The sequence below is a fragment of the Cervus elaphus genome, chromosome 33, assembly GCF_910594005.1.
Source record: "Cervus elaphus chromosome 33, mCerEla1.1, whole genome shotgun sequence".
Lineage (NCBI taxonomy): Eukaryota > Metazoa > Chordata > Mammalia > Artiodactyla > Cervidae > Cervus > Cervus elaphus.
Genome location: NC_057847.1, coordinates 73,458,583 through 73,481,344, shown reverse-complemented (window position 1 = coordinate 73,481,344; position 22,762 = coordinate 73,458,583). Strand labels below are relative to the sequence as shown.

At 48.3% G+C, this 22,762-nt stretch overlaps 1 long non-coding RNA gene across 1 annotated transcript; it reads left to right on the top strand.

Annotated features, from left to right (window-relative positions):
• Positions 1-8,956: 8,956 nt before the first annotated feature.
• LOC122688724 lies at positions 8,957-10,624 on the top strand. Its single transcript, XR_006339554.1, has 3 exons — positions 8,957-9,287; positions 9,940-10,027; positions 10,281-10,624. It is a non-coding gene; the product is annotated as an uncharacterized LOC122688724 (long non-coding RNA).
• Positions 10,625-22,762: the final 12,138 nt, after the last annotated feature.

Genomic DNA, 22,762 nt, shown 5'->3' with positions numbered 1-22,762 from the left:
CAGAGAGGTGCCTTCTCAGATCCTGCTGGGGTGGGTCTGAAATGCCCAAACTTGCAGTTCATCATGGTTTTTGGAACATTTTCATGGACACTCCTTGCTCTAAGCTGGTGGAAGCCAGAGGAATAGGAGTCCCTAGGAGGCTCCTTCTGGGAGGGACTTGGGACCAGCTATTGGTGTCCAGGGCTCCCCCAGGGCAGCAGGCCTTTCCTCCTGTTCCTGTCAAGCCCGGAAACAGCTTGGGGGCAGACAGCACTTTGATAGAGCTGTCTTTTCAGCCAGGGACTCTGACGGCATTGCATTTTATAGATACCATCATGTTTTCAAATAAAAAGGAAGAAAAGGATCCCTCTCACAAGTGGTTGTTTATAAGTAACTTATTAAACATCACATCAGGTCGGGGACATTATGGCTAAGAGGATAAGACATGTACCATGCCTTTACCCAAACTCCATAGTTCTTAAAACATCCTGCAAGGAGATACTATTATTACTATTTTACAGAGGAGTAATGTGGTCTCAGAAAAAGCTGAGATCTCAGAGTACCTGATCAAAATGACACAGTCAGGGACTCCCTGGCAGTCCAATGGTTAAGACTGCGCTTCCACTGCAGAGGACATGGGTTGGATCCCTGATGGGGGAGCTAAGATCCCACAATCCACGCAGAGCAGCCAAAAATAAACCCCCCACCAGCTGACACAGTCAGAAAGTGGTGAACCCTGGGTTCAGACTTAGTTCTGGAGCTCTTCAGATGGGTGGTAGTTTTGGGACAGACAGCTTCAAGTTTGGACAGGATGCCCAGGTGAGGGAAGACCCAGAGCCCAGGTAATGCCCTGCAGGGGGTACCAGCCAGCCCGCTCCAGAGATGCTCTGATAGGGTCTCTCGGTAAACAGCTCATGACCATCTCAGATGTGACAGGGAGTGAAAGAAGCAAGGAAGAAGGTGTGTTACCCGACTCCCTAGCTTGGTAAAGAAGGCAAATCTAGGAATGTTTAGGGATGCTTAGGTGGTCAAGTTCAACAGAAAGGCGAGGAAGTGATAGCTGTGAATGTCAGGCTAGTGGTTAACTTGGTGGGGGCGGGGGGCAGTGGGAGAGGATTCCAGCTTGGAGGTGGTTCTGGGGAATTGCAGTGGTCCATTTCCTGCCCCAGGAGTGATCTTATTGAATGTTGGCTTTGTTATAAGTCATTGAGCTGTGTGTCTGTTTTGCGCCCTTTTCTGTATTCACATTAAGTTTCACAATAAAATAGGTTTGAAGAAGACAGAAAGAGAAATGCTCAGTTAGTAAAAAATGTCATTCTAAAAAGAAAAAAAAAACAAAAAACAAAACTCCCCTTGCCCAGTGCTCCCAGCTGGAGCAGGCAGTTCCCCCCGGACCTAAAGAATCTTCTGTTATCTTCTCTTCTGGATGCACCTGCTTTTCTTTCAGTCTCCTCCACAACTGGTGTTGGCAGCACTTGATTTCTGGTCCATGTTCCTCATGCTTGCTTGACGAGGAGAGTCAGCGCTCCACCTACAGGGACCCTCTCCAGGGGGCCAGCCCATCTCCACCCAACCCTGCAGTCAAGCTGGGCCAATACCCCTGCCGTCACCCATTGTTCTTGCCCATCGAGTCCGCTCTGCTGACAGTTCTGAAGAAAGAGGAGGCCTCAGAGTGAGTGGCAGCAGGAGTGGCCCTCTGCCTCCCCTGGCCACATGCTGGCCCAGACCCTGCATTGGAGTGCCCAGTCCCCGGGAGCCAAAGGCTGCCACAACTGCGCACCACGAGGCGTTACAGCCCACACCTGGCCAGTGTGTTCTAACAATAGGAGGGTTCAGGCAGGCTCACCCCGACCACTTCTCTGAGCTCCTAGACTAAAGATAACCCTACCTCCTTCCCAAGGGCAGGTGCCTGGTTTCAACGGATGACACAGGAAAGGCACGGGGTGCTTATGTGGAAAGGGCCCGACCACATGGCTTCCTTGCCCAGGACAGCCTTCCCTTCCTGCAGGCGCAGAGCCCTCCCGGTCGCCTCTAACGTGGGTGGGCCAGACATGGCCCCTTCCAACTCCCACGGCCCCTGGCTTGCCCTGTCCTCCCCTGGGCCGAGAGCCTCTGGAGCACAGGCACCTGTCTTACATCCTGGGAGCTCTGAATCGGAGGATGCTGACCAGCTTCCAGAGTAACCCCCGGATCTCCCTTCGAGGCCCTTGTTTCCACGGGTTACTCTGGATACAGCCCATTCACTGCGGGTTATTCAGGCGCTAATTTAAATACATCAGTGGGTTTTGCCTTTTAAGGAAAGCCTATGAAGAGTTAGTTTTGGGGGAGAGTAAAGGATTCTTTTGTAAAGCCACAAAGCCCGTCTGATTTTTTTTTCTTACATAAATCCAGATTTTGAACACTGGGGGATCTGGGAAGCAGACTCCAGGATAGAGATCATTGTGCAGGACATTTAACAGGGAATGCCATTTTGTTTTTTTGTTTTGGGCGTTTTTTTTTGGCCATGCGTGTGGTTTGCAGGATCTTAGTTCCATGACCAGGGACTGAACCCGTGCCTCCCTGCAGTGAAAGCGCCAAGTTCTAACCACTGGACTGCCAGGGAGTTTCCAATAGAGAATGGTCTTGAGGTTGGCACTGGGAGTGGGACGTGGGGGAGAAGCAGGGAAGAACAGATGGACATGCTGGGCTGCCAGGCAGTCCCAGTGGGGCCTCCAAGGGCCCCACGGGCAGCTCAAGGCTGGAACACATTTCAGAGTTTCCCCCACAAGGGGTAAGAGAGCCCGATCCTTACATCACCTGCCAGTCAGTCCCCGGATGCTGGTCACCCAGGAGGGTTGTGACCCTAAGGTGGAAGGCATGTGGTTTGAAGGCAGGGGGATGTGACTTGAGGGTGGCCATTCTTGCAGGGACTGTGGGGAGCTGCACCCCACCCAGCAACCTGGAGAGAAGGTGCTTCATCCCTGCAGGGGATACTCATGAGTATCCACTACACACACTCCCCCCACCCCCATCATGTGAAACTTTCATAAGCAAAAATCAGGGAACTGCCGTTTCCTGAGGGTCTGCTATGAGCCAGACTCTGCGCCTCTTTCTCTCAGAAAATCTTCACAATGGCTTTGTCAGACAGGGGTTATTGCACCCATTTCCCAGATGAGGAAACAGAGGAGAAGAAAGGCCAGTTATCAGGAGAGTGTCAGAGCTTTGCTCCCTGCTGCCAGGCCCCCTGCGAACACCCATACCCTTTCCCTCCCAGTTCCCATCATGCGCTGTGTAGACCTCCAGCTTGTCCTAGAACCACTCACCCGGCCAGGCAGCCGGCCCTCTGGCACACTCCTGGTGAACTAGAGGCCAACCTGGATGAGACTGAGTGAGGCCGACCACCAGGATCCAGGGCCCAGCACGGGGCCCAGGGCAGGCCAAGGACGGATCCCCAGCCAAGGAAATCCTGGTTCCCAGACAGAGTCGGAGTCAGAGGTGCAGAGGCCGGCTCTCCTGCAGAATGGCGTGTGCAAGCGTCACCTTGCAGACATGAAGCAGTGAACACACTGGCCTGAGGATACCCACTCAACAGACCCTGGACCGCACAGACGAGGTGACTGAGCTCTGAGGCTCGCTCGAGGCCACTGGTCACGGACGGTCAGGAGAGGAGTACAGGTCTCCCTGACCCTCTTTCTTTCAGGTTTGGACCCTAATCCCCACATCAAGATGCTCTGAAGTGACTTATGCCAAGGCTGGCGGGGTGGGAGTCCTCACGTCCCTTGAGGAAAGCGCCTCGCCTATGGCTAACCTTGGCGATGACCTTGGGACAGACTGAAGAGCTTGCACGGCCAGGGGGAAGAAGACAGTCCTGGCAGGGCAGGGGGTGGGGGTGGGGTCCCACAGCCGAGATCACCACTGTTTTTACCCAAGGCCGATCAGACAGAGGGTGGAAGGCCCGTGGGACTTCCGGGGCCGGAGAGCGGGCTCTTGTCTAACCCTCAGAAATGAATTGTTGGAGGAGACACACGTGATGACAGAGCAGAGACTCTGCTGGGAAGGGGTGCCCAGGCAGAGGGCCGCCGAGCACGGGGACCCGGGAGGACCGCTCTCCGCGTGGCTTGCAGGCCCATGTTTTAAGGTGATGGGCTCAGCTTCCGGGTTGTCCCTGGACGATCATCTTGCTTGGCTCATATTTGGTCCGACTCAATGGTCTTTCCTCATTGTGTGCGCATCTCTCAGCCAAGGTGGATTCCAGCAAGAAGGCTTCTGGGAGACTGGCAGGACATGCAGACTGGAGTCTCCTCCCTCTTTTTGGCCCTGCCCTAATTCTTAGTTTTCGGCAGCAGGTTCCTTGTCGGAACCTTCTACTATGAGACAACTCACGCGAGTGGTTATCATCATGCCTGGCCAAGGTCTTGGTCAGCGGTTTCCTTCCGCTTCTGGACAAAGGCAGGTATGCCTTTCAAAGGAGGCGGGGGAGGGTCTCTCAGCACCTCCCTGGTGACAGCTTGAGAATAGGGTCTGGCTCAGTGTCCCTGCTGGAGGCCTCGATTCTGCCACCTGCCCATCCTCTCGGGGCTGGACCGGCACCTTCCACCGCTGCACAGAGCCCGCTAATCAGAGTCATTTTCTCCACGCTGAGAGAGCCCAGGCTGTAGAGCTCACGATGTGCGGAGTTGACTGTCTCCCGCAGCAGGACAGCCGCTCCTTGGAATGTGGGTTTTGCTTCCTTTATTGCTGTATCACCTGTACCTGGAGCAGAGCCTGGACAGGTAGATGCCCCACGAAGAACAAGTCCTGAGAGGAAAAGATGGAAAGGTTGGGCCTCTCCCAGGGTCCCCTCCACCCTGTCTTTCCTCCCCGATTCCCTGGCTCTCAGCAGCCCGGCCTTTCCTCTCTGCAGATTTCCAATTTCCTGGAGGGACATTGGCTCTCGGAGATCCTGGGCCCAGGCTCACCGGAGTCAGCTGGTGGGGTGGGGGAGAGGGAAGGTAACTGGGTGGCTCAGGAAAGTAGCTCTGGCCAGAGCGCCTGCTGGCAGCCACGTGGCACGTCTGCACCGTCCAAGACAAGTGTCATGATTTATTATTCTCTCCTCTCCTTTCCCTAGGCCACTGCGAGCTTTTGGACACGGGGTACCATCTCGTCTTGCTGTTGTATTTTCAGAGCACTGAGCCCAGAGGCAGAGACACACACATCATTCGGGTCACAGATCTGAATTCGACACAGTCCCTGTCCTCCAGGCACTCACTGGCTAAAGTGGCAAACAGTTCATTAAAATGCAGTGTGACTCGGGACAGGAAGATGTTGGGGAGGGCCTGGAAGGGGTCCTAGACCCAGTCTCAATGACTGGGAGGGCATTTCTGGAGATGAAGCTCTAGGTGGGTGGGTTTTAAAACTTATTTCCCTATTCTAATTTTTCTGCATGTTTAAAGAAGTAATTTCGAATTTGGGGAAAAGTTGCAAAAATCGTGCCAAGAATTTCCAATATCCTTCACTCAAATTCCTTGAAATGTTAATATTTTGCCACATTTACCTTCTCTCCCTCTCTTCCCCATATCTATCATCTATCTATCCATTATCTATCATCTTCCTCATCATTTATCTATAACTCTCAAAATTTATTTTTTTCTGAAGTGTTTCAGAATAAGTTGCAGATATGATGACCTTTTACATCTAAATAGTTTAGTGAGAGTTTCCTAAACGCAAGAGCAACCCCAGGACCATGAGCAACATTAGGGAATTGTAGGGAGTGTTGCGGGCAGCCTGTGGGTGTGGAGGTGGGTGGTGGGTGTCGTCGTCTGAACAGGGTTTCTGTGCTGAGCACCTGGGAGGCGTGGAGGAGGCCAGACTGAAAGGCGGCCTGGGCGCTGGAACAGCCCTGGCACTGAGTTGAGTGTTAGCGCGGGGAGCCCTGCAGACTTGCAGGTTGGGCAGCCTGGGCTCTGGACGCACCTTCAACTGCATCTCCCAGGGCCTCCCGGCCTGGAGTGATGATCCCGGTGGTTGAGGGCCCTCGGTTCATGGGGCAACCCAGTGGCCCTGCTCCGTTCAGCAAGAACAGAATGTACTCCAGGAGCCCGAGGAGCAGGGAGTGGAAGGACAGGGAAGAAACAGAAACAAGTCAGGGAGAAGAAGTGTCTGGCATGGGCCAGGCCTGTTTTGTAACCTGTGATGACGTCTCCCAGCGGGTGAGTCACTGTTCTTCTTCGAGGGCCCACTCCTTCCGCAACCACCCACCCCCACAACCATCCTGCTTCAGGCGCCCGGCCCTGTGCCCCCTGCCTTGTTCCGCAGGACTGAGCCCGAGAGCCTGGGGTTGTTCACAATGGGGTTCAAATCCTACCACGGCTGCCGTGTGAGTCTGAGCAAGCTGCCTGACCTCTCTGAGCCTCCGTGTCACTTCTCTGAAGCCTGAGTGGCGGTCCACCCCGTGGAGGTTATGGTGGGGATAACCTGGGCCTGGCTCACCCGCCGGGAGCCTGGTACGCAGTACTATCCCGTAGGTGTTTATGGAACTGAGAGGGAGGTAAACGGAAGTAAACTCATAAGATCATGCCTGGCCTACAGCAGATCTAGGGGAAACGTCAGCTGTCTTAAATGGGGGCTTTAAACCATCCAGTCATGATCCACTGCATCTGCTAAGAGGCAGGTAACCCAGGCTGAGCCCACAGTGCTGAAGGTGATGGATGGTCCTGGGGGGCCGGTCACAGCCAGCCTCCCCACCTGAGAGCATGCGTGCTCTCATACCTTGAAGACCCCTGCAGCCCGGAGACTAAGGTGGGGTGCTGATGGATCTCACAGGTAAGGACTGCCAAGGCCGGGACCTGGATGTGGGAGCCCCAGGCAATGCGCTGCGTGGAGGAGAATGCCGGCCTGCTGGTGGGAGGGGTGGGCTGCCAGGGCCTTCCTCTCCTCCCCCCACCCCCCGACCAGGTAAGCCAACACCTGGCCCTCCTCCCGCAGACCTGTGCCTCACCTACCTCTCTTGGCTGCTCTGGGAGGTTTGAAGGTGTTGCAAATTGCTCTATGATGTTCTGGAGCCAAACCATGTCCCTGGCCCACAGCCCACCCCCTGGGGCTTGGCGTCTGCTGCTTTGTCTCTGGAAGACAAGCTGCCTTTGAGGGCCTGGAGTTCTGAAGGCTTTGGTTCGAAGGGCCAGGTCAGCAGCATCCTCACCTGGCTGGGAGTGGAGAGGCGCCTCCCTGAGGGTCAAGGAGAAGCGAGGAGGAGGTCAGAGGATGCAGCCTTGGGCTACTTCTGTCCCAGGCCCCAGCCACCCAAAGATGCTTCTGTGGTCGAGTAGGGTAGAGGCTCGGAGCCTGTGCTCTGAAGCCAGACAGCCTGGGAGCCACTTCCTCCCAGTGTGACCTTGGACTGTCTGCCCTCAGCTCAGCTTTCTCACTGGTAAGGTGGAGGCGGGAACAGTCTTTACCTCCGAGGAGTTCTGTGCCAGGTAAGTGAGCTAATGCCAGTAAACTATTTAGAGCAGCCTGGACTCGTGGGCTCTGTGCAAACATGAGCCATCGCTATGAGAAAGCAGGAACAGAATAGATCCTTCTTTGGGGCAGGATGAGGACAGCTTTCCCTCAGCTGAACCTCCAGCCCTCTGTGATCTAGCCGCTGTGATCTACCCTTACTTTTGACCTCTCCCTTCCATTCACGGCAGCCCCAAGAGCTGATGTACTTTTCTGAACCCACCCAGGCCTTCTCCACCCATCAACGCAGGGGTCCCCTTCCCTCTGACCACCCTGCTTCCCTCTGTCAGGTTTGTAGGAGATACTGGAATGTTGCTATGAGGCTTGGTGAGGCAGCAACCATTTTGCCACCATGAGGCGATACACATAAAGGAAAGGAGTCTCAGAGAATTTGAAGCCAGATGTATTCTTATCTTCTACAAAGTGGAAAGAAAGAAAATTTCTGTCACAGCCACACAGAAGCAAACACTGGCCGTGTCCACTCCAGCAATGCCCACAAGAGACTTGTTAGTTAATGCCCTTCCAGAATTCTGGACCCACTGGTTTCTCTAGCTCTCTCTGTGCCACATTCATGCACTCTGAGCAACCTACGTGTGGTCGTGTGTTTTCTGATGAAGGTCTGCGTGGGAAGAAGGCAGACTCACAGACCAAGAACAGTTTCCACCCTGTCCCAGGGATACTCTTTATAAATAAATGCACAGGCTTGAAGGTTTACACATGTGAGTCCATCTGAAGAGATGGAGCTGCACATGGGGTGTCCCCTAAAGCAGATTTCCAAAGCCTTGCACTGTGGGACTCTTACCCGTGAGCTTGGGAATTGCAGACGTGCAATGCCTGTAGGATGAACAGGCATAAGATGTTTGTAGAATAAATCTTGCCTCCCCCACCGCAGCTGGGTTCCTGAGGGCAAGACCTGCACATACATCACCTCCAAGTGCTGAGCAGGGGACCCAGCCCTTGCAGGGATCCCCAAGTGCATGCCAAGGATCAATAGCTGGTCAGTGTGAGCAGTGAGGCCTCCAAGCAGGAGCAGGTGACCAGAGGACAGGAAGCCAGATATCTATGTCCGCTGCTCCTAGACACCTTAATTGACTCCAGGTGCCTGGGGGACCCTCAGCCCATTTCCATAGGTGCTGAAGGAGCATGACTCCCAGACACCCGAGTCCCTGGCCCTGTCTTGGGCTGTGGTCCGGAGTTGCAGGTGGGTTTCCTACAGAGGAGCTGCTCTTTGAATCTGCTTTGCCTTTTCCAGAGTCTTCTCTCAGAGCGTTTCTGAGTTCTATTTGGTAAGCTGTCACACAAGGATTTCTTGAGCCCTCTATGTGGAGAAAGACTGAGGTCTGGCTGCAGACTGGATTTCATTAGGATTCAAATTCAGGTCTGGGTCAGGACCAGACGTGGCCTCCTGGATAAGGTGAAGGTTAATATTAAAGCCAGGCCGGAGGGTCGGTTTTTGGTCACATTTTTGTCCATCTCGTAGGATGTGGAAGTTGGAGTTGGGCTTTTACAGGACTGAGCCTCTGGGACCCCCTGGGCTGCCCCTCCCTCCCCTCAGCAGCCCCTGCGCCTGACGCTGAAAGGCTGACGGGCTTGTGCTGAGCTTCTCCTCAGTGTGTCTGGCTGTCGGGTGATGATGCCACCTTCCCACAGGCAGGGCCCTGGCCGTCCACCAACTGGGAACCTGCAGCTTTAGCCAGATGGCTGGAGGGGCGGCCACGGTGTCTGCCTGTCCGCCGGGCTCACTTGCCTCCTGAGGATCAGGTCCGAGGTCTTGGTGCTCCTTCACTGCCAGGCTCCCACCCTCCCTGCCCGGCCTTGACTTCCAGAGGAGAATGGGGATGTGATCAGAGGTACTTCAGAGCCAAGTCCCCAGGGTCTTGTGAACCCAGGGTTAGAAGCTGGCCCAGGGGGTACAGACAGTCATGTCTGGCCCTCGTCACTCTGAGATGGAGCCGTGGCGGGTTTGCTCGGGTGAATGGATCCAGGTAGCTGGGGGGAAGTCAAGGGCAGAGGGGAGGTGGGAGGGAGTCAGGGTGACAGAGCCGCATGAGGCTGCCTTTGGAGCGGCCACCTCCTTCTGGAGAGAGGGAACATGGTGTACGTGCGTGTTCTCAACCAGGAAACCCAACACTTGTTGATCTTGAGCGCCTGCCGGAGTCTTGGCCCCAGTTCCGGGCGCGTATCATTCAGCCTGCAAACGCTGGATCTGGGGGCCGGTGGAAGGGGGAGATGTGGGGGACCTGAGTGGACCTGAGTGCCTCTGTCATCAGGGCCCACCAGCGAGGCAGCGCCTCCCAAGGGACAGCTGGAAAGGCCCCTACTGAGCACCTACTGGACATGGGCATTGTTCAGGGTACATTAGATGCATTGTTTCATTTCATCTTGGGTGCAAGTCTGCAAGCTAGCCTCATCACACAGGGATGCAAAGCAGATTTGACAGGAGTGAGACCCAGGCCTCAGCATTTTTTCTTAAGAGAACATCCTTCCCATGTGACCAAACAGAGACCAGAGAGATTCTCAAACCCTGTCTCGACCTGAGTTTGCCCAAGCAGAGCCCGAGGCTTCCGGCCTCTGTGTGAAGTCTTCTGGGGTAAGTACTGAAATGGAGCAGGACCATATGGTTCTTGCCACCCCACTACGGCCTCTGCCTGTCTTTTGCCTATGAAAAACTTTAATCAAAGAATAAGTTTAATCAGAGAAGTGAGAAATGCTGAAACAAAGGAAAACAGTCAAAGGAGACTAAATAATAATAATGTAGTCATTAAGCGTAGTCAAGGACGTTTAGTTCTTTCTCAAGGGCTATAGATAATATTCTGAGCCATATCCTGTGAACTGTCTTATAGATACTGAAACTCCAGGTGGAGAAGTTAGCTACATGAGGACCAGACAGTACCCAGGACTTGAGCTGCCAAAGTTCTGAGAACGGACCACAAAGAAATGGGAAAAAATGGACCTTGGAACTGACGATTAACTACCTGAAACAATCAAGATGATGCTGGTCAGACCACTGATGATCAGTTTGCAGATGACTGTCAGAGATGACTGTGCTGCTTTTGCATGTAACACCCCACCCCCGCCCCATCTATAAGAGCTGTCACCCCCTGCTTTTTGGGGGGTGGGGATCGGCCTTTGGACAGATGTCTGCCACCCTCCCCCCTCCAGTTGCCAGCATCTGAAATAAAGTGAAGTTTCCACCAGTCTGGCCTGTTTACTGGCTTTTGAGTGGCAAGCGGCTGGACCTCCCCCTCCCCCCCACATACCTTTTGGTGACAGTGTGACCCTTGGGAGACGGAGCGACGGAGAGGGGAGAGCTCGGGCTGGGATGGAGAACAGACGCTTGCGTGGGATTGGTGACAGACCCCTGGGTCCTGGCTTCAAGAAGTGGCACATGCTCCTCCTCGGGGCGGGAGGCGGGGGACTTATCCTTAGATCCCTGCATCCCACCATTTCCTATTGTGGATGAGAACTCAGAGCTGGCCCCCGCAGGTACCCAGGTGGCTGGAGCAGGAGGCAGGTGAGATCCAGAAGGTCTGAAGCCGTGCAAACCAAGAGGCCGATGTGTCCAGTCTCATACAGTTGGAGACTTGAGAGGGGACGTGAAAGGCCGTGCGCTGGTGGCTGAACCAGGACTGGCATGAGATCTCTTGACACCCAGGCAGAAGGTGACCTGGCTCCGGGTGTGCGTGTAAGGTCTGTGTAATATACAGAGAGAGTTTTTGGAGTGACAGGTAGGTGGCCAGTAATGAAACAAGAATGCAGTCTTCTCTAGAAAGTTCTCAGTGTGTGTGCCCTGTGTAAAGAAGGATGCCCGCTGCCTCCAGGGCTGGGAGGTCTGAGCCCAGTGTCCAGGCCTCTGTTCCAGTCTTTGGAGGGGTGTCAGGCCAGTCCAGGCCCAGTCAGTGCCTTGATATCAATCGCTCCCAGGAGGAGAGGGGCCAGGGGGACAGCCGATCTGGGCTGTGGAGCTGTTCCTGCTGGATCTCGGGCAGCCCAGGGGCCCAGGTAGAGCAAGAATGATGAGTAACTGGGCTTTGGCATCCAAGTAAAACCCACCCCAAACCCCAGACGAAACCGCCTCCAGAGCCTGCCAGCTGCCGCTGCCAGAGTCATCAATACGCATTGTTCCCCTAGACACATTCCCTCGGCGCTTTTGACCGCTGGGTTCCGGGGACGGGCTCGGTGTGGGCTGACTCTCTGAGGATGGACACATCTTAATGGGATCTGTTCCCCAAGACACTCCACCCCACAGCCTCCAGCAGCAGTGTCCCGGGGAGGAAGGGAGCTTTCAGGCTGGATGAGGCCGGGAAGCCGGCACCAGGCCTCGAAAGCTGGTTGACCTTGACCTTAGAAATTCCTCGGCCACATAAAGTGGTGATCACATGGCCCTCACTCTCATAGCGTTGGCGTGAAGGATACAAAACTTCCTGAGCAAAGCATTGAGCAGGAAGGAGTGAAGTGTAGTATTCCTGCTACTTCTCAGCCATGCTGGGAGGCATCAGGCTCCTGGCAAAGGATGTGGGGGGGTCCTGGTCTAACAGGCCTGAGTTCCCACATCAGTCTCCTCCACCCACACATGTGATATTTCTAAGCTTCAGTTTCCTCATCTGTGAAATGGAGCCAGTGAAGATGGCCAGCAAGATGGTTGGGAGAGCTAGAAGTTGGGCAGGCCTGGCTCTCAGCTCAGTGCCAGGGGCTGGCAGACTTGTGAAACGGCATGGCAGCACAGTCACCTAAAAGACGACTCTCCAGGGTAGGCCAAGCATCGGGGCCAGAGCAAGGGCCACATCCTCTCTGTGAGGCCAATGTCAAGACACGCCTCTTCTGTGAAGACCTCTTGAGTTCTTTCAGTGCTCATCTGGGCTCTTCCTTTGGACAACTAGACCCCACAGTGTCCAGACTACTCTTTGTAGCTTTGTCTTGCTGCAGGGGGTACTGTTATTGGGGTGGGGAGAACACTGTCCAGCACATTTGCCCCTGCCCATCCTGTTTAAAAGGAAGGCACCTCTATGTGATGCTGGCAGGATATAAGCCACCCCACTCTGAAAGCTGAAGAGGGCAGATGTACCCTCACCAAATTCCTTGGCATGTTGACCAGGCTTGGCCAAAAAGACACTGTTATCCAGGGCTCAGAATCTTAAGTGGTGACGTCGTTCAGAGGGAGAGTTTGACACCGTCCCCATGGCCACGTCTAGTGGAGACAGCAGCAGTCCTAGAGACCAGCCACCATGCGATCGACCTTGCCCAGGGGACCTGGGGTATGACTGGCTATGCTTTTGGCTTCCAGCCTCCTTTGGCTCCTGGCCATTTCCTGAGTTTTTTCTCCCACCTATCTGCCGATTTTGAGCTCCCTGGCAGCCAGAGTTGGGTTTCTGTTGTTTGCAGTCAACACACATATTTGCACTTGCATGATACCAACTGTTCCAGGTGAGCAAATACTCTTCCCTTCAAATGGATTTCAGTCCCCAAAGGCAGAAATGCTGCCTTACACCCTAGTGTAATTCCCACCAAATGCCCCCCAGTGTGGGTAGCCCAAGTGTGTGGGTGAAGCTCAGACTGTCTAACAGAGCTGGGATGGGATCCGGGTTCTGTTACTTACAGAATTTGGGGTTTTGAGAAGTTATTTAATCACCATGGGCCTTAGTTTTGTCATCTGTAAAATGGGCAGAAAGGTACCTACTTCCTAGGGTCTGGGGATAGGATGGGTACATGATAGAGGGAGAGGCAGGGCCTCAGGCTGCTCACAAACCAGCTGCTCATGTTGGACTGGTCTGAGGATGCAGATAGAGGCAAGGGTGAGGCTCTAGGAGAGCAGCTGGGACTCCAAGTGTGAGGAGCTATAGTGAGCAGAGGCAAACTACCTGGTAATTAGTTCTGTTTTTATTGTTGTTAGATTTCACCTTGCCATCTTTGTTATTTATATTTTATTCCCTTCAATATCCACTTATGATTAAAAAAAAAAAAAAACTCTCAACAAAGTGGGTAAAGAGGGAACATGCCTCAATATAATAAAAGCTGTATATGACAAGCCCACAGCTAGCATACTCAAAGGTGAAAAACTCAAAGCATTTCCTCTAAAGTCAGGAGCAAGACAAGGATGCCCACTCTCACCACTTTTATTCAACATAGTATTGGAACTCCTAGCCACAGCAATCAGGCATGGAAAATAAATAAAAGGAATCCAAGTGAAAAAGAAGAAGTAAAATTGTCTCTCTTTGCAGGTGACATAATACTAAATACAGAAAACCCTAAAGATGACACCAAAAACCTACTGGAATTCATCAATGAATTCTGTAAAGTTGCTGGCCAATATAGAATTAACATCCAAAATATACAAAGAACTCATGAAACTCAGCATCAAGAGAACAAACAACTGCAGACTTCCCTGGTGGTCCAGCAGTTTACACTCCATGCTTCCACTTCAGGGGACATGGGTTCAATGCCTGGATGGAGAACTAAGAGTCTGTATGCTGCACAGTGTAGCCAAAAACACGAACACAAAAGCAAAACTTAAACAACCCAATTAAAAAATGGGCAGAAAATGAGAATAGACCTTGTTTCCAAAGAGGACATACAGATGGCCGACAGGGACGTAAAAAGATGCTCAACATCACTAATCATCAGGGAAACGCAAATTAAAACCACAATGAGACATCACCTCCTACCTGTTAGAAGGACTATTATCAATAAGGCAAGTAACAAGTGTTGGTGAGTATGTGGACAAAAGGGAACACTTACATACCACTGATGGTAATACAAATTGCTGCAGTCGCTATGGAAAACAGTATGGAGATTCCTTCAAAAAGTAGAAATAGAGCTACCCTTGACCCAGAAATCTCACTGCTGTGTATTTATCCAAAGAAACAAAAATACTATTAGAAAAGATACATGCAGCCCAATGTTCATAGCAGTGTTATTCACAAGACATGGCTAAGTGCCCATCAGCAGATGAATGGATAAAGAAGATGTGGCACATATATATATATAATGGAATATTACTCAGCCTTGAAAAAAGAATGCAATCTTGAAATTTGCAGCAATGTGGATGGACCTAGAGGGTATTATGCTAAATGAAATAATCAGACAGAGAAAAACAAATACTATATGATTTCACTTATATGTGGAATCTAAAACAAATGAAATAAATGAGCAAACATAACAAACAGGGACAGAGTCATAGATACAAAGAATAAGTAGGTAGTTGCCAGCAGGAGGGGTGAGGGGGGAATAAGGGAGGGAGATTAAGAGGCACGAACTCTCAGTTACAAAATAAATGAGTCACAGGTATAAAATGTACAGTGTGGGAAATATAGTCAATAATTATGTAATATCTTTTTATAATGACAGATGGTAATTAGACTTATCTTGGTGATCATTTTGAAATGTATAGAAATATCAAATCACTATGTTGTGTAACAGGAACTAACATAGTGTTGCAGGTCAATTATACTTCAAAAACAGACAAACAAACTCATAGAAAAAGAAATCAGATTTGTGGTTACCAGAGGCAGGGGTTGGGGGAACTGGATGAAGGTAGTCAAAAGGTACAAATTTTCAGTTGTAAGATAAGTACATAAGGGATGTAATGTACACCATGATTAATTTAATTAGCACTGCTGTGTGTTATGCATGAGAGCTGTTAAGAGAATAAATCCTAAGAGTTCTTATCACAGGAAAAGAATTTTTTTCTATTAATTTTATGTTTATATGAAATAATGGACGTTCACTAAACTGACCTTGATAACCATTTCACGGCATATGTAAGTCATTATGCCATTCACCTTAAAATTACACAGTGCTGTGGGTCAGCTGCATCTCAATAAACTGAAAGGAAAAAAGTTTTTAATCTTATTTCTTGGTTGAAGTTTCCAAAGATTTATATTTTTACTCCCAAACAAAGCCTGAGTTCCTTGAGGAAGAAGGTTTTGTATTTTTCACCTTTTTATCCTTCTTAGCATCCAATGCATAGCACAGGCACACCTTGTTTCACTGTGGTTTGTTCTATTGTGCTTTTCTTTCCTTTTCTTTTTTTTTTTTTTTTTAGCAAATTGAATGTTTGTGGCAACCCTGTCAAGCAAGACTTCCAGTGCTGCTTTTCCAACAGTGTTTGTGCACTTCATGCCTCTGTGGCAAGTTTTGGTAATCTTTGAAACATTTCAAACTTTATCATCATTATTATATTTGCTATGGTGATCTGTGATCAATGATCTTTGATGTTACTATGGTATACTTGTTTGGGGGTACCGTGAACCATGTGCATATGAGAAGGCAAATATAATCAGTAAATATGTGTATTCTGACTCCTCCATTGACTGGCTGTTTCCCAGTCTTCTTTCCTTGGTCTTACCTATTCCCCAGGACAAAACAATATCAAAATTTGGCCAATTAATAACGTTATAGAACCTGAGACAGAACTGTGTTTGGGTGTCTCCTGAGGATGTACGGGTCAGCAGTGGCCTGCCGCAGGGGCAGGGTCCCTGGGTGCAGTCGACCTGGGCATGGCAGAAGCCGTCTTGGAGGAGGTCACCGTTAACCCACCATAGAGCCTCCAGGACGTACACAGGACTGGGGAAACAGACTCTGGGAGGGCACAGACAGAACCTTGTGAGCGCTAGGACCCAGAGGAAGAAGCAGTGACCCCACAAGAGACTGGCCCAGACTTGCCCGTGAGTGTCCAGGAGTCTCCGGCAGAGGCGTGGGTTGGCGGTGGCCTGCTGAGGGGTTGGGGGCACTGAGTATGGTAGTGTGTGCATGGGGCCTTTTGAAGGAGGTCGCCATTATCTGCGTTACCTCCACTGTAGTTTGGCAGAGGTCAAATACCAGGGAGGGGACACAGCCCTGCCCTTCAACAGAAAATTGGATTAAAGATTTACTGAGCATGCCCCTGCCCATCAAAACAAGACCCAGTTTCCCCCTCAGTCAATCTCTCATCAGAAGTTTCCATAAGCCTCTTATCCATCAGAGGGCAGACAGACTGAAAACCTCAATCACAGAAAACTAACCAATCTGATCACATGGACCACAGTCTTGTCTAACTCAATGAAACTATGAGCCATGCCGTGTAGGGCCACCCAAGACAGACAGGTCACAGTGGGGAGTTCTGACAAAATGTGGTCCACTGGAGAAGGGAATGGCAAACCACTTCAGTATTCTTGCCTTAAGAACCCCATGAACAGTATGAAAAGGCAAAATCATAGGACACTGAAAGATGACGCCCCAGGTTGGTAGGTGCCCAATATGCTAATGTAGATCAGTGGAGAAATAACTCCAGAAAGAATGAAGAGATGGAGCCAAAGCAAAAACAGTACCCAGTTGTGTATGTGACTGGTGATGGAAGTAAAGTCTGATGCTGTAAAGAGCAATATTGCATAGGAACCTGGAATGTTAGGTCCATGAATCAAGGCAAATTGGAAGTGGGCAAACAGGAGATGGCAAGAGTAAACATCAACATTTTAGAATCAGCAAACTCAAATGGACTGGAATGGGCAAATTTAACTCAGATGACCATTAGATCTACTACTGTGGGCAAGAATCACTTAGAAAAAATGGAGTAGCCCTCATAGTCAACAAAAGACTCCAAAATGTAGTACTTGGGTGCAATCTCAAAAAAAAACCCAGAATGATCTCTGTTCTTGAAAAACCAGAATGATCTCTGATATTGAAAGGCAAACCATTCAATATCAGAGTAATCCAAGTCTATGCCCCAACCAATAATGCTGAAGAAGCTGAAGTTGAATGGTTCTATGAAGACCTGCAAGATCTTCTAGAACTAACACCCAAAAAAGATGTCCTTTTCATTATAAGGGACTGGAATGCAAAAGTAGGAAGTAAAGAAATACCTGGAGTAACAGGCAACTTTGGCCTTGGAGTACAGAATGAAGCAGAGCAAAGGCTAATAGAGCTTTGCCAAAAGAACGCACTGGTCATAGCAAACACCCTCTTCCAACAACACAAGAGAAGACTCTACACATGGACATTACCAGATGGTCAATATCAAAAACAGATTGATTATATTCTTTGCAGCCAAAGATGGAGAAGCTCTAAACAGTCAGCAAAAACAAGACTGGGAGCTGACTGTGGCTCAGATCATGAACTCTTTACTGCCAAATTCAGACTTAAATTGAAAAAAGTAGGGAAAACCACCAGATCAATCAGGTATGACATAAATCAAATCCCTTAGTATCATAGAGTGGAAGTGACAAATAGACTCAAAGGATTAGATCTGATAGACAGAGTGTCTGAAGGACTATGGGTGGAGGTTCATGACATTGTATAGGAGGCAGTGATCAAGACCATCCCCAAGAAATAGAAATGCAGAAAGGCAAAATGGTTGTCTGAGGAGGCCTTTCAAACAGCTATGAAAAAAAAGAGAAGTGAAAGGCAAAGGAGAAAAGGAAAGATATTCCCATTTGAATGCAGGGTTTCAAAGAATAGCAAGAAGAGATAAGAAAGCCTTCCTCACTGATGAATGCAAAGAAATAGAGGAAAACAATAGAATGGGAAAGACTAGAGATCTCTTCAAGAAAATTAGAGATACCAAGGGAACTTTACATGCAAAGATGGGCACAATAAAGGACAAATATGGTATGGACCTAACAGAAGCAGAAGATATTAAGAAGAGGTGGCAAGAATACACAGAAAAACTGTACAAAAAGATCTTCATGACCCGGATAATCACGATGGTGTGACCACTCACCTAGAACCAGACATGCTGGAATGTGAAGTCAAGTGGGCCTTAGGAAACATTACTAAGAACAAAGCTAGTGGAGGTGATAGAATTCCAGTTGAGTTATTTCAAATCCTAAAAGATGATGCTGTGAAAGTGCTTCACTCAACACGCCATCAAATTTGCAAAACTCAGCAGTGGCCACAGAACTGGAAAAGTCAGTCTTCATTCCAATCCTAAAGAAAGGTAATGTTCAAACTACCACACAATTGCACTCATCTCACACGCTGGTAAAGTAATGCTCAAAATTCTCCAAGACAGGCTTCTACAGTACATGAACCGTGAACTTCCAGATGTTCACTCTGGATTTAGAAAAGGCAGAGGAACCAGAGATCAAATTGCCAACATCCGTTGGATCTTCAAAAAAGCAAAAGAGTTCTAGGAATGACATCTACTTCTGCTTTATTGGCTATGCCAAAGCCTTTGACTGTGTGGATCACAGCAGACTGTGGAAAATTCTTCAAGAGATGGGAATACCAGACCATCTGACTGGCCTCTTGACAAATCTGTATGCAGGTCAAGAAGCAACAGTTAGAACTGGACATAGAACAACAGACTGGTTCCAAATCGGGGAAAGGAGTACGTCAAGGCTATATATTGTCACCCTGCTTATTTAACTTATTTGCAGAGTACATCATGAGACATGCTGGACTGAATGAAGCACAAGCTGGAATCAAGATTGCTAGGAGAAATATTAATAACCTCAGATATGCAGATGACACCACCTTATTGCGGAAAGCAAAGAAGAACCAAAGAGCCTCTTGATGAAAGTGAAAGAAGAGAGTGAAAAAGTTGGCTGAAAACTCAACATTCAGAAAGCTAAGAGAATGGCATCAGGTCGCATTAGTTCATGGCAAATATGTGGGGAAACAAAGGAAACAGTAAGATATTTTATTTTCTTGGGCTCCAAAATCACTGCAGATGGTGACTGCAGCCATGAAATTAAAAGACACTTGCCCTTTGGAAGAAAAGTTATGACCAACCCAGACAGTTTATTAAAAAGCAGAGACATTACTTTACCAACAAAGGTCTGTCTAGTCAAAGCTTCGGTTTTTCCAATAGACATGTATGGATTTGAGAGTTGGACTATAAAGAAATAAAGAAAGCTGAGTGTCAATGCTTTTGAACCGTGGTGTTGGAGAAGACTCTTGAGAGTCCCTTGGGCATCGAGGAGATCCAACCAGTCCATCCTAAAGGAAATCAGTCCTGAATATTCATTGGAAGGACTGATGCTGAATCTGAAATTCCAATACTTTGGCCATCTGATTTGAAGAGCTGACTCATTTGAAATGACTCTGATACTGGGAAAGATTGAAGGCAGGAAGAGAAGGGGACGACAGAGAATGAGATGGTTGGATGGCATAACCAACTCAATGGACATGAGTTTGAGTAAACTCAAGGAGTTGGTGATGGACAGGGAGGCCTGGCGTGCTGCAATCCATAGGGTCACAAAGAGTCAGACACAATTGAGTGACTGAACTGAACTGAACTGAATGACTTTACAGTGGCTTTGAAGTGAAAGGAAGAATCAAATAAAACACTAGAAATGATAAAACTTAATGAGGAAGACATGTTGAAAGCCAAGACAGGCTGAAAGGTAGGCCTCTAGTACCAAACAGTCAGCCAAGTTTTGAATACAAAGGAAAAGTTCTTGACGGAAATTGAAAGCTGCTCCAGTGAACACATGAATGATTAGAAACCCCAAGTGGGGACGGGTAGAGCTGGGGTGGTGGACATCCTTCTGGAGCTGAGTTACTTAAGACAGGAGATGATTTTCCCTCTTTTTGGGTCTCCAGTCCCTGATTTGGGGCAAAAAAGGAAATGTGTGCATGTTTCTTTTTATTTTCCCAGCAACAAGTAGGTAATGATTATTTTCAGTTTGGCACAATTGGGTTCAAAGGTGAAGACTTGAATCTTTCGTACTGATGGTTCTAGAGAAGGGACAGGAGTCTGTGTCATTCCCATGAAGTCTCAGTGCATAAAAAAGCCAGAGGAACCTCCCAGGAGCTGGGACCAGTGAAGGGACAGGGTCGAGCTGGGTTTGGCCTTGGATTCTACAGCAAGCTTCCTTGAGCAGTCACTTTCCTTCTTGACATGTTTATAAACAGAGATGGTTGTTGCCTGGATTTAATAAATGTTATATGGTTGGTTATGATTTCTGACATTGGAAATGACCCCATGTATCATAGAGCACAGGAGAAAATTCCCTGGGATTTCCAGGGCAACAGAAGTTGTGACTATGACCGGCCTTAGCCAGGATCACTGTGGATCTGGACCCTGGACAATGTTGCAGTATCCAGGCTAATTGTCCATTCATTCCATTGTCAATTTATTTGTTCTACTAATTTGCTCCTTACTTATGACCTTACTTGATTCTGGTCATTCCCCTGTTCTGACATCCAGGGCAGCCTAGATTAAGAGATGAATGGTCAAGATGGAAAGTTCTCTGACATTTCTTCTTAATTTCCTGTGCCGGCTTGTCTTTTTCAAGCCAGGCTTTAAATATTGGTGAGCAAAAGACAAAGAAAATGCAAAAGACAAAGCATATCTGAACCTCACTAAAGCCATGTGATAAAATTGTGTGCAGCCTCCTTGTGGACCAGACAGGGACTCAGTGATACTTTCTAGCTGTGTGTCCTTGGCAAGTTACTTACTGTCTGTGACCCTCCCATCTCCTCAGCCTACAGGTTTAGGATAAAGCTAATCTCTATTAGGTACGCAGCACCCTGCCAGGGCCTGTGGTGAGCACATGACATGTGTAACCTGATATTTGTCTCACAGCAACCGAAGAAGTTAGGACAGCCAATTCTTCCCTTTCATGGAAGAGGAAACTGGGAACTCACAGAGGTTAGTCACAGGGCTGGGTGATGGGTAGCAGGGCTGGTCGATGGTTTAAGCGTTCAGTTTCACACATTTTGTTTTGTATTTTGGGTGTTTGAGGTGGAAGGGTAAATTTGGTCCCTATTACTCCATCACGCCATCCCAGTGTTTTAGGAAAGCTTATTCCTCAGATGGCCCCCCAGGAAGGGCTGTAGAACAGTATTTCCTGAGTTATTATGTTCATAACAATTTTCTATGGTCTTGTTACATAGGGATTTATTAGGTTTGTGTAAAATCTGTGTGTGACTTAACATTTTTTGCATATGTTAAATAAGGTACGCTGTTGTCTTCTGGCATGAAGCGTTGCTGTCAAAAATTCTGATGGCAATGTGGCTATAATTCCCTTTTTAGTAGCGTGGTCTTTTTGCCAGGATGCCTGAAATAACTTTTTCATAAAGCCTCATAATTTTATCAGAATATATCTTGATACTGGCCATGTAGGTTATTTTCTTTAGGACTGCGGTATGTTCTTGTACTATGTAGTCACAAATTCTTTTACTTCAGGAATGTTTTCTTAAATTATATGTTCGTGGTTTTTTTTTTTCTTTGCTTTCACGCATGTCTTGAAAAGCCCCTTATACATATGTTGTATCTTTGCTTATCTTTATTATCTATCATTTTTATTTTTTGAATTTATTTTTGGCTGCACTGGTTTTTTGTAGCTGCATATGGGCTTTCTCTAGTTACGATGAGCAGAAGCGACTCTCTAGCTGTGGTGTCTGATCTTCTCATCACTGCGGCTTCTCTGGTTGCAGCACCTGGGCTGAGTGCTCTGAGGCAGGTGGGATCTCAGTTCCCTGACCGGGGATTGAACCTGTGACCCCTGCATTGGCAGGCGGATTCTTAACCACTGAACCACCACGGTAGTCTCTACTGTTTTTCTCCAATCCTTTCTATTTCTTTAAAAATATTTTTTAAATATGTCTTCCTTCCATTTTGTATTTATCTTAAGGCATTACTGTGTTGCTCTTTCTTGTATTTCTTCATTTTAGACTTCATTTTAAAATAATACTTTATTTTCTCTAGTTATGTTCTGAATTCTGCCACTCCTCTTTTCAAAGCTTCCTAGTTTCCAGTCACCTCATTTATAAGAATTTCTGATTTGAATTTATACTTTTCTTAAAAAACTTTTTATCATTTTCATAATACATTTTAGCTTGTTTTTTAATGTTAGGTTATAATTTCTATCTCTTGCATGCATATCTTTCTGGTATGTTTTATTGTCTCTGGGGGATATTTTTTCTTCGATTCTTATATATTATTATATGTACATGTAATTCTGCTCATTCTCTTGTTTCTTCAGAATTATCATCCTATGGGATTTGAACTGACTTTTTTCTATTGCTCGGTTTCTATATCAATGCATTTTTCTTCTTTTTAGGATGTGTGTATCAGAATATCTTTTTTGGCTTCATCCCTGTAGTTTCCTCTTTTTTTTTAATTTTAGAATAACAAAAATATTTTACTAAAACATAAGACTTACAGGTGTTCCCAGACAAATCATACTATATGGTCACAAGCTTTTACATGAAAGGTGGAGTCTACGCTTGACAGCAAAGCCATCGTGTTATTGGTGAGGGCTGTGAAGTTTGTTTGATGTTCCCATTTTGGTTCAAACAATCAAGCCTATCCATCTGTGGCAACTAAATAAATAGCATATTCTAAAGAATGGTTAGCTGTGTAACCAGTGCAATTGGATCACTATTAAAGGGAAGGAGTCGA